Raw genomic sequence first — 13,885 nt, 5'->3', positions numbered from 1 at the left:
ATGCACAGAGTGTGGAGATTCAGGTCTGAAGCTGCACTGAAAAAACAGTCGTGATCTAGAACAGTTTTCCCACCAATACAGCACTTTTGGGAGAATCGCCCCCGGTATTTGAGGGCTCTCTTCAGAGTGGCTGTGTGACAGAGGACTTCAGAGTGACTAGTGTAAAACCCATTTCCAAAAATGAGGACAGTGTTAATCTGAGTAATTATGGATTAGTTTTACATCTGTGGTAGGGAAAAATTTGCAATGTTTAATTAAAGATAAAGTAGTTAAATTATGAGATGAAACAGAAGAATTAGAAGCAGCCAACATGCATTTCGGGAATGGAAATCGTGCTTAACAAACTTAAAAAGGTTGTTTTGTTTGAGATGGAGCAATTTAATCAATGCGGGGTGTATGGACTTTCAGAAAACCTTTGAGAAGGTATCACAAAGGTAGCAAAGGAGTCTAATGAGCACTGAAGACCCACAGGCACAGCATTTCCACTAATTATATCAACTGCTTCAGATGTCTCAGCCTTTCTCGGATTCCAGTGAAATTAAATCTTGAGTGATATTTCAAGGACATTTAGTTATGGGTTTAAGCAGCTTCTGCTGCATTTGTCAAAGCGTCAGGAGACTTTGCGGAACTTGCAGAATCCACAATCATAACTGATCTTTCGTTGCAACTCAGGCACTGAGCTCCACCGTTTAACATGATCAGAATTGAAGTTGTTGGAACTTAATCCTCTGTCTTCATTCTCCCAGTTAAATTCAAACCAATTGACTGGATATACAGTCCCTATTCCATTGTTAACAGGCCCTCCTATCTAAATGTGAGGACCTGTGAGCGCTGAAGGTTAAAGGGTATGGAACGAGCAGGGGTTTCACAAACTCACTTCAAACTGGTCAGACGCAAAGAAGCAGGTTAGAATTCAAGAGCAGCTCTTAAAGTTGGAAATGAGTAATTACTGTAGCAAGCACCGTCCCAGACCCGTGAAGGGGCTGCCACCAGGACAGCACTGTGTTGGGGGCAGTTGATAATAAAAAGGTCTATCTCCTGTCTTTGGGGATCAAGGTTTTGACTTGGCTTCCCAACTAAATCTTCATCATCTGTGTAAGGGAGACACAACTGTTGTTCCCCTAAACTGATCCCGCACAGGATCCTGACTGAGGGCTGGGTCACAAAAATAATCCCCACCATCTCATGCGCACATTCAGTGCTTCACCCTCTTGCCAGGTACAGTTCATAGAATTATAGAATCCCTAGAGTGCAGAAGGAGGCCATTCGGTCCATCAAGCCTGCACCAACAACAATTCCACCCAGGTCCTATCCCCATAACCCTATCTATTTACCTTGCTAGCCCCCTGACACTAAGAGGCAATTTAGCATGACCAATCAACCTAACTCGAGGCCGGAATTGAACTTGGGACCCTGGCGCTGTGATGCAGCAGTGCTAACCACTGTGCCACTGTGCCACCGTTGTATTTGGATTCCAGCTAAGTTAGTGACTGCTCTGACGGTGAGTATGCACAGGTCTAGTGGAATGGTTTCACCTCCAAAACAGGGGAAGCCATGTTCAAACTGCATGGATTTCTGTTCAGACTGCATCTTGACTACTGTCTCCGGTTCTGGTTACTGAGATACAATGAAAGACATTGAAACACTGGAGGCATTACAAGAATAGCCACAACGTTGGACATCAATATCAATACCCTGGGTTATGAGGAAAGAAAACCTTGGGCAATTTAACCTGGAAGGAGAGACCCAAGATCATTCAAATGCAATATGAAATAGTTATATGCAGAACGTTTGTTTGAATTTAACTGAGAGTGATACAAGGAAGATCAGATTCAAACTGCCTTCATCCTTCATCCTTCAATCCTTCATCACTGGTGGATTGGTGGAGTTGCGGATAGTGGATTGGTGGAGTTGAAGATAGTGGATTGGTGGACTTGCGGATAGTGATGAAGATTGTCAGAGAACACAGCAGGATAAAGGTAGGCTGGAAAATTGGGCAGAAAAATGGCAGATGGAATTTAATCCAGGCAAATGTGAGGTGATGAATTTTGGTAGATCCAATTCAGGTGGGAGCTATAAAATCAATGGCAGAACCATCAGGAGCATAGACACACACAGAGATCTGGGCGTGCAGGTCCACAGATCCTTAAAAGTGGCAGCACAGGTGGAAGAGGTGGTGAAGAAAGCATGAGGCATGCTTGCCTTCATCGGACAGGGCATCAAGTATAAAAGTTGGCAAATTATTTTAGTTGAATGAGACTTTGGTTAGGCCGCATTTGGAATACTGTGTCCAATTCTGGTCACCACACTACCAGAAGGACGTGGAGGCTTTGCAGAGAATACAGAAAAGGTTTACCAGGATGTTGCCTGGTATGGAAGGTATTAGCTATGAGGAGAGATTGAATAAACTGGGATTGTTCTCCCTGGAAAGACAGAGTCTGAGGGGTGACCTGATAGAAGTTTATAAAATTATGAGGGGTATAGATAGGGTGAACAGTTGGAAGCTTTTTCCCAGGGCAGAAATTTCAATTACAAGGGGACACAAGTCTCAAGGTAAGGGGGGAAATATTCAGTGGAGATGCATGGGGTAAGTTTTTTACACAGAGGGTGGTGGGGGCCTAGAATGCACTGCCAAGTGAGATGGTTGAGGCGGATACGTTACCGACATTTAAGACTTATCTGGACAGGCACATGAACAGACAGGGAATAAAGAGATTCAAGCAGTTGGCCTAGATAGGACAACGTGATCGGTGCAGGCTTGGAGGGTTGAAGGGCCTGTTCCTGTGCTTTACTGTTCTTTGTTCTTTGTACTGATTGAGCTAAACAGTATTGCAGTTACTGGCAGCTCAGTGCCTGAGTTATCGAGATAGATCGGTGATGATTGTGGATTCTGTAAGTCTCACAATGTCCCCTGACGCTTTGACAAATGTAACATTACAGAAGCTGCTTAAATTCATAATTAAATGTCCTTGAAATATCACTCAAGGTTTGATTTCACTAAAATCCAAGGAAGGCTCAGATATTTGAAGAACTTGATATAATTAGTGGAAACATTGTGCCTGTAGGTATTTAGTGGCTCAGTATCAGAGGGTGCAAAATAAAGGAAAGAGCAATGTAAAGCCGTGGTGAAAATGTATGTACCACACTGGGGACATGTGAAGAGTGCACTCAGTGGAGCATGTAACTCCGCCATGCTATATTAACTCAACATCATTACAAACGTGTAGTTCTTTATTGAGACTTTTTCCTGCAAGCTTGATGATTTTTAACCACAAAGCTGAGAAAGGAAATGTTTTTATGAAGAGCTTCGATCTCATTGAGGAGATTTCAGGCCAGCCCATATCCAGCAACCTGCTGTAAAAACTCTGTTCGTGGTTTGACAGCTGTGACAATTAGGCTGAGGTGTTTTGTTTCCCAGCTGCCATCAGACTTTTGAATGGGCCTACCTCACATTAAGTTGATCTTTCTCTACACCCTAGCGGTGACTGTAACACTACATTCTGCACTCTCTCCTTCTCTATGAACGGTATGTTTTGTCTGCATAGCACGCAAGAAACAATACTTTTCACTGCATACTAATACATGTGACAATAATAAATCAAATCAAATCAATTCACAATTTTCTAAACAATTAGCAAAATTCTGAATTGCACAATCCACAAAATCCTCAAAGAAAAATCAAAGCCTGATTTTAATGGATCCTTTAAGATATCCGTGGATCTGGACCTGTATCTTCATCAAAAAGGAATGAGTTCCTCCCTAAACGATACTCCATCTGTAGCAAACTATACTGAAATCTGCCCATAAGTTTTTGAGATGCATTGTTAACATCACACAGCCTAAAATGGTGAAAATATTACTTTCAATGTCAGAGGTAATGTTGGGGTTAATGAAGGATAGGACTCATATTGAGTTAGCATATTTCATAACTACAGAATGATTTACAGCCAATTAAAAGCTTATCCTCACCACTACCCAGCTCTGTTAATACAAATCTCATCCCCATAAGATGTGAAAGTAATCCTAAACTGTTTAGATCAAACATTACTTTCTGATTATTTAGAACAAACCAAAAACATTGCTGCTACGGTTGACATGATGTAACGACTTTCATCAGGCAATTGAGGTGGGCCTGTTAGAATATGAATTCCCTGATTAATGAAGATGATGAAGATGTTGAGAGGCATAGATCGGGTGGACTCTCAGAGGCTTTTTCCCAGGGTGGAAATGGCTGCTACGAGAGGACACAGGTTTAAGGTGCTGGGGGGTAGGTACAGGGGAAATATTAGGGGGAAGTTTTTCACACAGAGGGTGGTGGGCGAGTGGAATTGGCTGCCATCAGTGGTGGTGGAGGCAAACTCAATAGGGACTTTTAAGGGACTCCTGGATGAGTAGATGGGACTTAATAGGATGGAGGGTTATAGATAGGCCTAGAAGGTAGGGATATGTTTGGCACAACTTGTGGGGCCGAAGGGCCTGTTTGTGCTGTAGTTTTTCTATGTTTCTATTAAGGGCCAAATTGATGGGCCAATCAGGGAGCCTCTTGCATTGAACTTAACAAGGAGTGTCAGTTCCTCTGGGACTCCGAGTGTAGACTGCTGACTGAAAGCACTCCGTATGCCACTGTCAGACTTGTAAATAAAGAGATTTTGGTGAAGGGACTTCTGCCTCCGAGGACTTATTACACATGATTTGCAAGCTGGTTACAGTTCTAGTAACTTCCAACAATAATTACTGGACAAAACTCAAGGGACATAGGAGGAAGGGGGGTATCAGGATTTTTAATTCGATGATCAGCCATGATCAAAATGAATGGCGGGGCAGGCTCAAAGGGCCAAATGGGCTACTGTTTCTTCTCGTTTCTATGTTTCTATGTAACCCTCATCCTTGTGGAATTGCACACCTATCATTGTGTGGACCCATTACCCTCAGGGGAGGAGTAAATGGTTTGTCTCCCCAGCAAGGACTTATAACAAAGAGAGTGACCCATCTAAACTTGTTTTGGCTGCAGATACATTAATAGCCAACACCTATCTCCTAAGGTGAATAATAGATTATGACAAGAAACATAGAAACTGATTGTTAACCTAAAATTGTCTCATCAATGAGTAACACCACATTATTTAAGTTCATCTGGCCTTTGGAAAGATTTACAGTTACATTCATGGACTCCCATGACAGTCTGCTGTCAACATCGAGCCTGTCAACACCAAAGCAGTATTCCAGGTTGACAACAAGACATTCCTCATGTCTAACCTCCTTGAAGTCTGGTTCTCCAAAAGATTCCTGCCATTGCGTGTAGAGCAGATCAAGTCTCTGTAGGAATTCGGCAACTCCTGCTTTCAGGTAGACGAACCTGCCTGAATTTTAACTCCAATGTAAATGAATCCTCACTGGACCCTGACATTCTGGACTCTGACATTCATATGAATTAATATTCCTGTCTTTTTTTTGCACAAAGTTACTCCTTGTTGCCAAACACTTTCTTTCCTATCTCCCTCTTGTGTGCTTGTGTATGTCTGTGCAAGTGCTTTTGTGTGTGTGTTTGTGTAAGTTCTTGTGTGTGTGTGTGTGTGTATCTCTGTGTAAGGGCTTGTGTGTGTCTGAGTAAGCACTTGTGTGTGTGCGTATCTCTATGTAAGCGTTTGTGTGTGTGTGTATCTCTGTGTAAGCACGTGTGTGTATCTCTGTGTAAGCATTTGTGCGTGCGTGTGTGTATCTCTCTGTAAGCGCTTGTGTGTGTGTCTGTATCTTTGTGTAAGGGCGTGTGTGTGTGTGTGTGGTGTGTATGTGAGTAGTTGTGTGTGTGTATAGCTGCATGTGTGTGTGTCTGTATCTCTGTGTAAGGGTGTGTGTGTGTGTGTGTGGTGTGTGTGTCTGAGTAGTTGTGTGTGTGTGTGTAGCTGCAGGTATGTGTGTCTGTATCTTTGTGTAAGGGCGTGTGTGTGTGTGTGGTGTGTGTGTGAGTAGTTGTGTGTGTAGCTGCATGTGTGTGTGTCTGTATCTTTGTGTAAGGGCGTGTGCGTGTAGTTTTGTGTGCGTGTAGTTGCATGTGTGTGCATGTGTGCGTGTGCATGTGTAAGTGTAGTTGTATATGTATGTGTAGTTGCATGTGTGTCTGTCTGTCTGTATCCCTGTGTAAGGGTGTATGTGTGTATGTGTGTGTGTGGTTGCAATGACCATCCTCTGAATGTATGAATACGCAATACTTCAGATTTATCCCTAAAGAGAATTTGCTGGATCACTTTTGTGAAACATGCCACAGCCTATTTCAAACATAAAACCTCTGCACATGGACAATGAGAAGAAGATAACGGAGTTCAATTTGCCTCTCTACCCCATCCGAAATATAAATCTGAATACTTTAAAACAATAGAGATCGAGATGGAGATTGTTTCAAATTGCAACACCACAAATTTCCTGTTTACCTTTAGCAAGGAAATCTTCAGTTACTACATGTCCTGTGATTTAACCCAGCAGGACATCATGCATCAGTCACCCTTTAGTAAAAACTAAATAATGCAGATGTTAGTGATCTGAAATGAATACAGAACTAGCTGGGAACAGGTCTGGCAGCATCCGTAGAGAAACAAACGGAGTTAAATTTTTGAGTCCAATATGACACTTCTTCAGAACTCAAGTGTTTCTTTCTGCACAGCTGCTGCCAGAGCTGCTGAGATTTTCAAGATCTTCCTGCTAATGGCCTTTGTTGCACATCACACAGCAGAACTTGTGAATTTTCATGACATTCGGAAAACCTCACAGCAAAGAAATAATATCTCAGCAACAGCCCCAAGATTGTATCTTGATTAAATTGTCACGGCCTGACAGTTTGCAATGTCAGGCAAACTCCTCCACAATGTTCGAATATTCATTGACTATTATTCTCTGATTGTCAAGTGTTTCTCAACACTCATTGACTCGCCAGTGACAGCATTACAATACTGATCCTTCACCATGGATACTCTCATGTACCAACTGCGTACAGTGCGATGGTCATCAGCATCTGCTTCTCGCCTCAATTGGCTTATTATAGAACAAAGGCAGTTCACGAAGCTTGCAGTACACAGCATGAAGAATACATCAAAGTAACTTGAAGGTTGTGATCTGATTTTGGGGTCAGATGTTCGTTCAGAAGTGCTGCATGTTGGCTTTATCACTTAGAGTAGCTTTTGGCATCCTCAATGAGATTACAGAATTTCTGTCACTTGCAGGAATCATTTACTCTGCATGTAATCTGCTAACCGGTAACAATTATCCTCTAATATATTGAATATAGAATCATGGAATCCCTACAGTACAGAAGGAGGCCATTCGTCTCATAGAGCCTGTGCCAACAACGATCCCACCCAGGCCCTATCCCCGTAACCCCATGTACTTGCCTTTCTAATCCCCCTGACACTAAGGGGAAATTTAGCATGGCCAATTCACCTAACCCGTGCATCTTTGGACTGTGGGAGGAAACCAAAGCAGCTGGAGGAAACCCACACAGACACGAGGAGAACTTGCAGACTCCGCACCGACAGTGACCCAAGCCAGGAATTGAACCCGGCATCCTGGCGCTGTGAGGCAGCAGTGCTAACTACTGTGCCGCCGTGCTTCTACCTTTGTGACAAGTATGGCCTAACTTCACACTGGCAGGAAACCATATGGCAAATGGTAGAGAATTTCACCACTGCAGCCTGGTCTTGTGATTTGTCTGACTTATCTGAAAAGAAAATAGTTTATTCATGAAATATCTTTTAAAATTTCCATAGGATGGAATCCCCCCGTCTCCCCCCCCCCCCCTCCCTCTGTGCCCTCCCTCCCCCCACCCTCCCAGGGAGCGTTTCCTGGCAGGAGGGACAGCTCACCGTTAGCTGCCAGCAGGATCTTCCAGTCCCGCCGATGTCTACGGTGTTTCGTCCAGAGGCCGTCACCCTAGACAGAGGCAGTCACCCAAGGCCGGAATGGAACCCAGGTTCCTGGCGCTGTGAGGTAGTGATGCTAACCACTGTGCCACCATGCCGCCCCATATCGTCATTGGCAGCACACCCTGGCAAACTCTAATCTCTCATTATTTCTGGAAGCGATGTTTTACCATGGAGCTCACATGGAAGTGAATTAAAGGCAGTGGCGAATCTCACAGGACTCCTTTGTCTTTTACTTTGTACGTAGGAATCTTAACAAACCCAGTTTAGAATTATTGAGCCCAGTGATAGCTTTTCATTAAAATTAATGAACCATTGCCTTTGTAAATAGTTTGGATTTGCAATCTCTAGCTGCCTTCCCTCAAACTGTGATGTTGCCTTTCTGGATGCACGCTGATACATTCCAGTTAATCTGGTAATTAAAAGGAAGCAAAGAATCTTTTGTCTTCTTTTTGATTTGATAAATATAACGATGTACTTAATTCCAAAGCAGATTCTCCTGTTAAAGCCCATTACCCCGGCTAACTCAATCCGCAATAACTTCAGTTGGAATCGGTTACGTTTCACACTGGCTTGTGGAGGGGAGAGATCTAGCTGAATGCAAATGAGCTCAAAATAAATTAAACCTTTACAATCTTGTTCCACTTGGGAAATAGGATTTCTGATTGATGAGAGAAGTGAAAATAATTGTTGGCCTCTTATGTTTGTACCACAAGATGTCACTAAATGACTGCGCGCTGAGGCTATACACACTGCGCAAGTGCTATCTACTGCCTTCTCTTCCTAAGAAGCCAAATTGAAGAGACAAGGCCAATGGCACACAGTGCCAATGTTAAAACTATTAGAGAAGAAGATCAAATAAAGTCAAAAGATAAGGGTTGGGTGATGTTGAGCTTGAGTTTTAAAAGGCTGAAAATCATACATAGAAAGAAGGGAACAACAAAAGCAACTTGAATTTATAGCACCTTTAATGTGATAAAATGCATTTCACAGGAGTGTTATGAAGCAAGATTTCACACTTAGCTACATAAAGTGATACCTGGGCAATGGCGAAAAGGTTGGTCAAAGAGATAGATTGCCTTAAAGGATGAAAAGATGACAGAGAGGTGGAAAGGATAACGGAGGGAATTCCAAACTTAAAACTTAAGCAACTGAAGACATGGCCACATATAGTGGCAATTGATTAAGTTGGAAATGCACAAGAAGCCAGAGGAACACAGATTCCCCAGACGATTACAGGCTGGAGGAGATTGTGGAGATAGGGAGGGGCAAGGCCTCGGAGGGATTTGAAAACAAGGGTGAGAATTTTAAATTCAAGGCATTGCTCATCAGAGAATGAATGTAGGTCAGTGAGCTCAGGACCGATGGAATAATGGAATTTGATGAGAGCAACTTCAGAGGCAATCCTTTTGGAAAACCTTAAACTTACAGAATGTAGACTGAGGGCAAGGAGTGAATTAAAACAGCCCATTGAGTCGAGAGGTTGCAAAGGTATGGACAAGGGTTTAGGTAGCAGATGAGCTCAGGCAGAAGAGGAGTCAGGGCAAGTTAAGGAGGTGGAAAATAAGCAGTCTTAGAGATGGCACGGCCTCCAAGAAGCTCAACCCCCGGTTAAGTTTAACAGAAAAGTTCCAAATGGTCTGGTTGAGCCTCAGAAAGAGAGCAAGGAGAGGGATGGAATTAATAGCTGTGGAAGGGTTTGTGGAGGGATGGAAGACAATGGCTTTGGATATATATTTAATTTAAATTTTAAATATTTAATATTTAATTGGAGCATATTTATGTTTATCAAGTACTGGCTGTTTGATAAGCAGGCTGATAGTTTCAACAGCAGAGGAGGAGTCGAGAGAGGTGGTGGTAAAGAGGATCCGAGTGCTACAACCGTAGAACCACAGAATCCCTACAGTGCAGAAAGAGGCCATTGAGCCCATTGAGTCTGCACCAACTCTCTGAAAGAGCATCTTACTGCTGGGCGGCGGAGGTCCCCAGTGGAGGTCCCTGTACGGAGGGATCTCCCCCAATTTTGTTGCATGCAGCAGTTCCGTACAACCGTAGGTTCTATAGGCTCACGGGCTCCCAAACTTGCCCCTTCTGTGGCCTTGTGGAGTCCGTGGACCATGTTTACGTTTCGTGTCTTAGGTTCCACTCCCTTTTTGTTTTCCTGAAGAACCTCTTATTGATGTTTTGTTTGCACTTCAGTCCCACGCTCTTGATCTACGGACACCTGGTGCGGAGAGGGGCGGGTCGGGATGGCGACCTCCTCGTGAACCTGCTTCTGGGCCTGGTGAGACGTGCCATTAACAGGTCCAGGCAGCGGGCGATCGATGGGGTCATCCATCCTGACTATCTGCCCCTCTACCGCGGCTACATTTGCAGCCAGGTGTCCCTGGAGAGGGAGCATGCGGTGTCCATGGGCACAGTTGACGCCTTCCACGCCCATTGGGCACTGCAGGGGCAAGGGTGCATTATGGACCCATAATCACATTATGATTTAATGTTTTAAGTTTCCTTTGTACTTTGGTTTTGTTCGGGCTATTCCCCCTCCTTTTGGGGAGCTGCCCCTTTTACTTTGTCCCTTCGTGAATTTGAGTTGGTTTATTTGTTTGCTATAAAAGAGGAAAGAGCATCTTACCCAAGCCTTCCCCTCTCCCCGTAACCCTGTGTATTTACCCTACAAACCCACCTAATCTACACAGCCCTGGACACTATGAGGCAATTTAGCATAACCAATCCACATAACCTGCACATCTTTGGACTGTGGGAGGCAACCGGAGCACCCGATGGAAACCCACGCAGACATGGGGAGAACGTGCAAACTCAACACAGACAGTGATCCAACGCCAGAATCGAACCTGGCTCCATGGCACTATTGGGGCAGCAGTGCCACTGTACCACCATGCCACCCTCACAAATTTCTGGCGTGCATTAAAAAACTGATGCCACGCTTTTGGATTATGGCATTGAGAGACAGAATGTCGATGAGAAATAGATGGACTCTGGGTGCATCCCAGGGGGACACCAGGGTTAACAGTGCGGGAGCAGGAAGAGGAGCAAATGTAGGTGATTCTCTGGTTACAATTACATAGATAAGAATGGAACCAGGTAAATGCACTCATCTGGAAGATGGTGGAAAGACCTGGGGGCGGGGGGGTGGACAATATTATTGTCAACAGTGTCAAAGGTTGGAGACAAGTCAAAAAGAATGAGGGATAGTTACCTTGGTCACAATCACACTGGATGTCATTTGTGGCTTTGATAAGAGCCGTTTGTACTGTGTCAGGAATGGAAACCTACTTGGAAGGATTGAAACATGGAATTCCAGGAAAGATGGGCATCGATTTGGGAGACAATGCCTTTGAGGAGTTTGAACAATGCTAAAATTTAAATATTCTAGAAATATGAAGCTACAATCTCGACTCAATGAATGTGCAGGAAGGATGAAGAAAATGTTGCAGGATATTTCTGATGTTTGGAAAGATCAAATAAGGAAAATTGAGAGAACTGATGACCGTAATTGGAAAAATAATTAAGAAATATTGCAACAAATAGAGTTATGAAGGAGATGGGAGACCAGGCATGAATCATCAATCAGGTCACAGTTTTCTAACCTGGAATGTGAGATGGATATTGGAAGAATTTTCTCATATTTAAGACTTGAGACTTGTTTTTATGTTTTATTGACAGATAGAATGGTTTAAGTAAAAATTGTGGGTCGAGCATTAAACAATGGAACTGGGAGCCGCATTTGAATTCTTTAACAACTGAACTTATACATCAGCAGTACAGCAGGCACAAAGTTTACATGTTCGAATCTGTGAAGGTCGCACCAGAAGGTTGCTTGAACGGTAAATCCAAGATGATCCCGTTATTACTGCCTAAGTGCTAAGGCATGTTTTCCTGGTTTTGTGAGTGGAGTAATATAGCTGGCAGTAAATTAAATAATCCAATTGAATGCAAACTAAAGTCACGCAAATAAATGAGGTTAGCAACTGAAATTGAACAACTTTGCTTATGCTAACACAGCTGCTGTTATTTCAGCTGGCAGTAATGAAAGAAAATGGCTGCCAAACACACTGGGCCAAACAGCAATGTTATGGGCAGTCAACAGTTCAGATTTTCACAGCCGGGTCCTGTGCACAGAGATGGGAGAGTATCTGCCTGAAGTTGTGATTTTTCATCTGGTCGGGGGGGGGAGGGCAGGCTGGGATAAAAATCGGGACTGGGGACAGTAGAAATGTTGGCTGTTCAGAAGCTGACCCGATGTGGGTCAGGTGACCCAAGCACAGATTAAAGGGCAGAACATCTGAAAGGTTCATTTGCGAGGTAAGTGGTCAATGGCAAAGTCTGTGTGCCTTGGACTTGTCAGCTGAGTATCAGAGTTGTAAATGTTGCCCAACAACAGCTGACACTGAATATCATGGGCTTTCCATCTGGGGGAATTGTCACTCATGTTGTCTGATAAATCTCTTGAACTGAAAGCATGTAGTGGATTCACAAGCACGTGGAGATCCACTTGTACCTGGTACAAATATCCTGCCTTTATGCAGTTGATAGAAAGACTCAGTGAGTGGATGAATGCTCATTATTCCACCCACTTGTCCTCTTGCGTCCAAACTGTTGACCCCTGAGCAAGTCCCTCATAGCTGTACACAGTGAAGGGAGGAAACCCCTCAGGTTGTGAATGGTCCCAGAGCGCCTTGATACCTTGGAGTCACAGTCGCAACATACCTGACACCAAGCATTTGCGCAGGGCCATTTTTCACCACATCTCATAGAATCCCTACATGCAGAATGAGGCCATTCAGCCCATTGAGTCTCTCATTTCCTTCTCTATGAACGGTGTGCTTTGTATAGCATGCAAGGAACAATACTTTGTTAATACATGTGACAATAATAAATCAAATAAGTAAACACACACACGCGCACATGCACAAAATTACAACTTCTACAATAGGAAGTTCCTCTTTAGCAAATCAAAATTGACTGGTGAAAGACAGAAAATAGAGAGTTCACTATTTCATTGGTATCTGTGGAGGGGGGCAGGGATGTTTCCATAGAGATCCTGAAATTCCAGTGAAGTCGAGGCTGATATAAACTGCAGTTTCTGGAGGAAGTCTCTTTTAACCTCTAATCCTCCTTTCCCAAAAGTTGATGCGATTGTACCTGAGCTTCTGCTCAATGGGATATCTCTGTCTCTGCTGTGGCTTCCAAAAATGTATCATCATAGGGTCTTGAAGTTGAAAGGGGAGGGAGATGGTCTTGCAGCTGAATTGGCAGACTTTTCCCAGACACGTATTTTTAGCAGCTTGGGTGTTGCTGTAAAAGATGTTTAAAATTGGTTATTCTGGTCACATGACCTCTCTCCCCAGTGATTTTGGAGGATAATTATTTACCTCATGTATGGATAAACTTTGGGTGCTGTAATGGACTCAGTGGTTAGTTCCCTCAGTGTCATAGAATCTCTACAGTGCAGAAGCAGGCCATTCGGCCCATCAAGTCTGCACTGGCCACAATCCCCCCCAGGCCTTATTCTCGCAACCCCACATGTTTAACCTGCTAATCCCCCTGACGCTGGGGTCAATTTAGCATGGCCAATCAATCTCACCCGCACATCTTTGGACTGTGGGAGGAAACCGAGCACCCAGAGGAAACTCACACAGACACGGGGAGAATGTGCAAACTCCACACAGACAGTGACCCAAGGCTGGAATTGAACCCGAGTCCCTGGCGCTGTGAGGCAGCAGTGCTAACCACTGTGACACCTTGCCGCCCAGTCAGTGACTCCTGAATGATCCATATCTTGATGAGGTGGGTAGAATAGTTTTTATATAGCTGTCATCTTGGTATACTTCCTGTCACTGTTTGAATGGTAGTTGTATGGAAATACAAATTGTGAGGACCAGTACTGTGTTAGTAATGGTTGACATCAGCAGGTGCTGATTTCCATAGATGGTGGCCTTGGCACATCTTCATGT

This window comes from Mustelus asterias, chromosome 27 (genome assembly GCF_964213995.1).
Source record: "Mustelus asterias chromosome 27, sMusAst1.hap1.1, whole genome shotgun sequence".
Taxonomy (NCBI): Eukaryota; Metazoa; Chordata; class Chondrichthyes; order Carcharhiniformes; family Triakidae; genus Mustelus; species Mustelus asterias.
The sequence above is the reverse complement of the archived record's forward strand: the minus strand, read 5'-3'. Positions refer to the sequence as shown.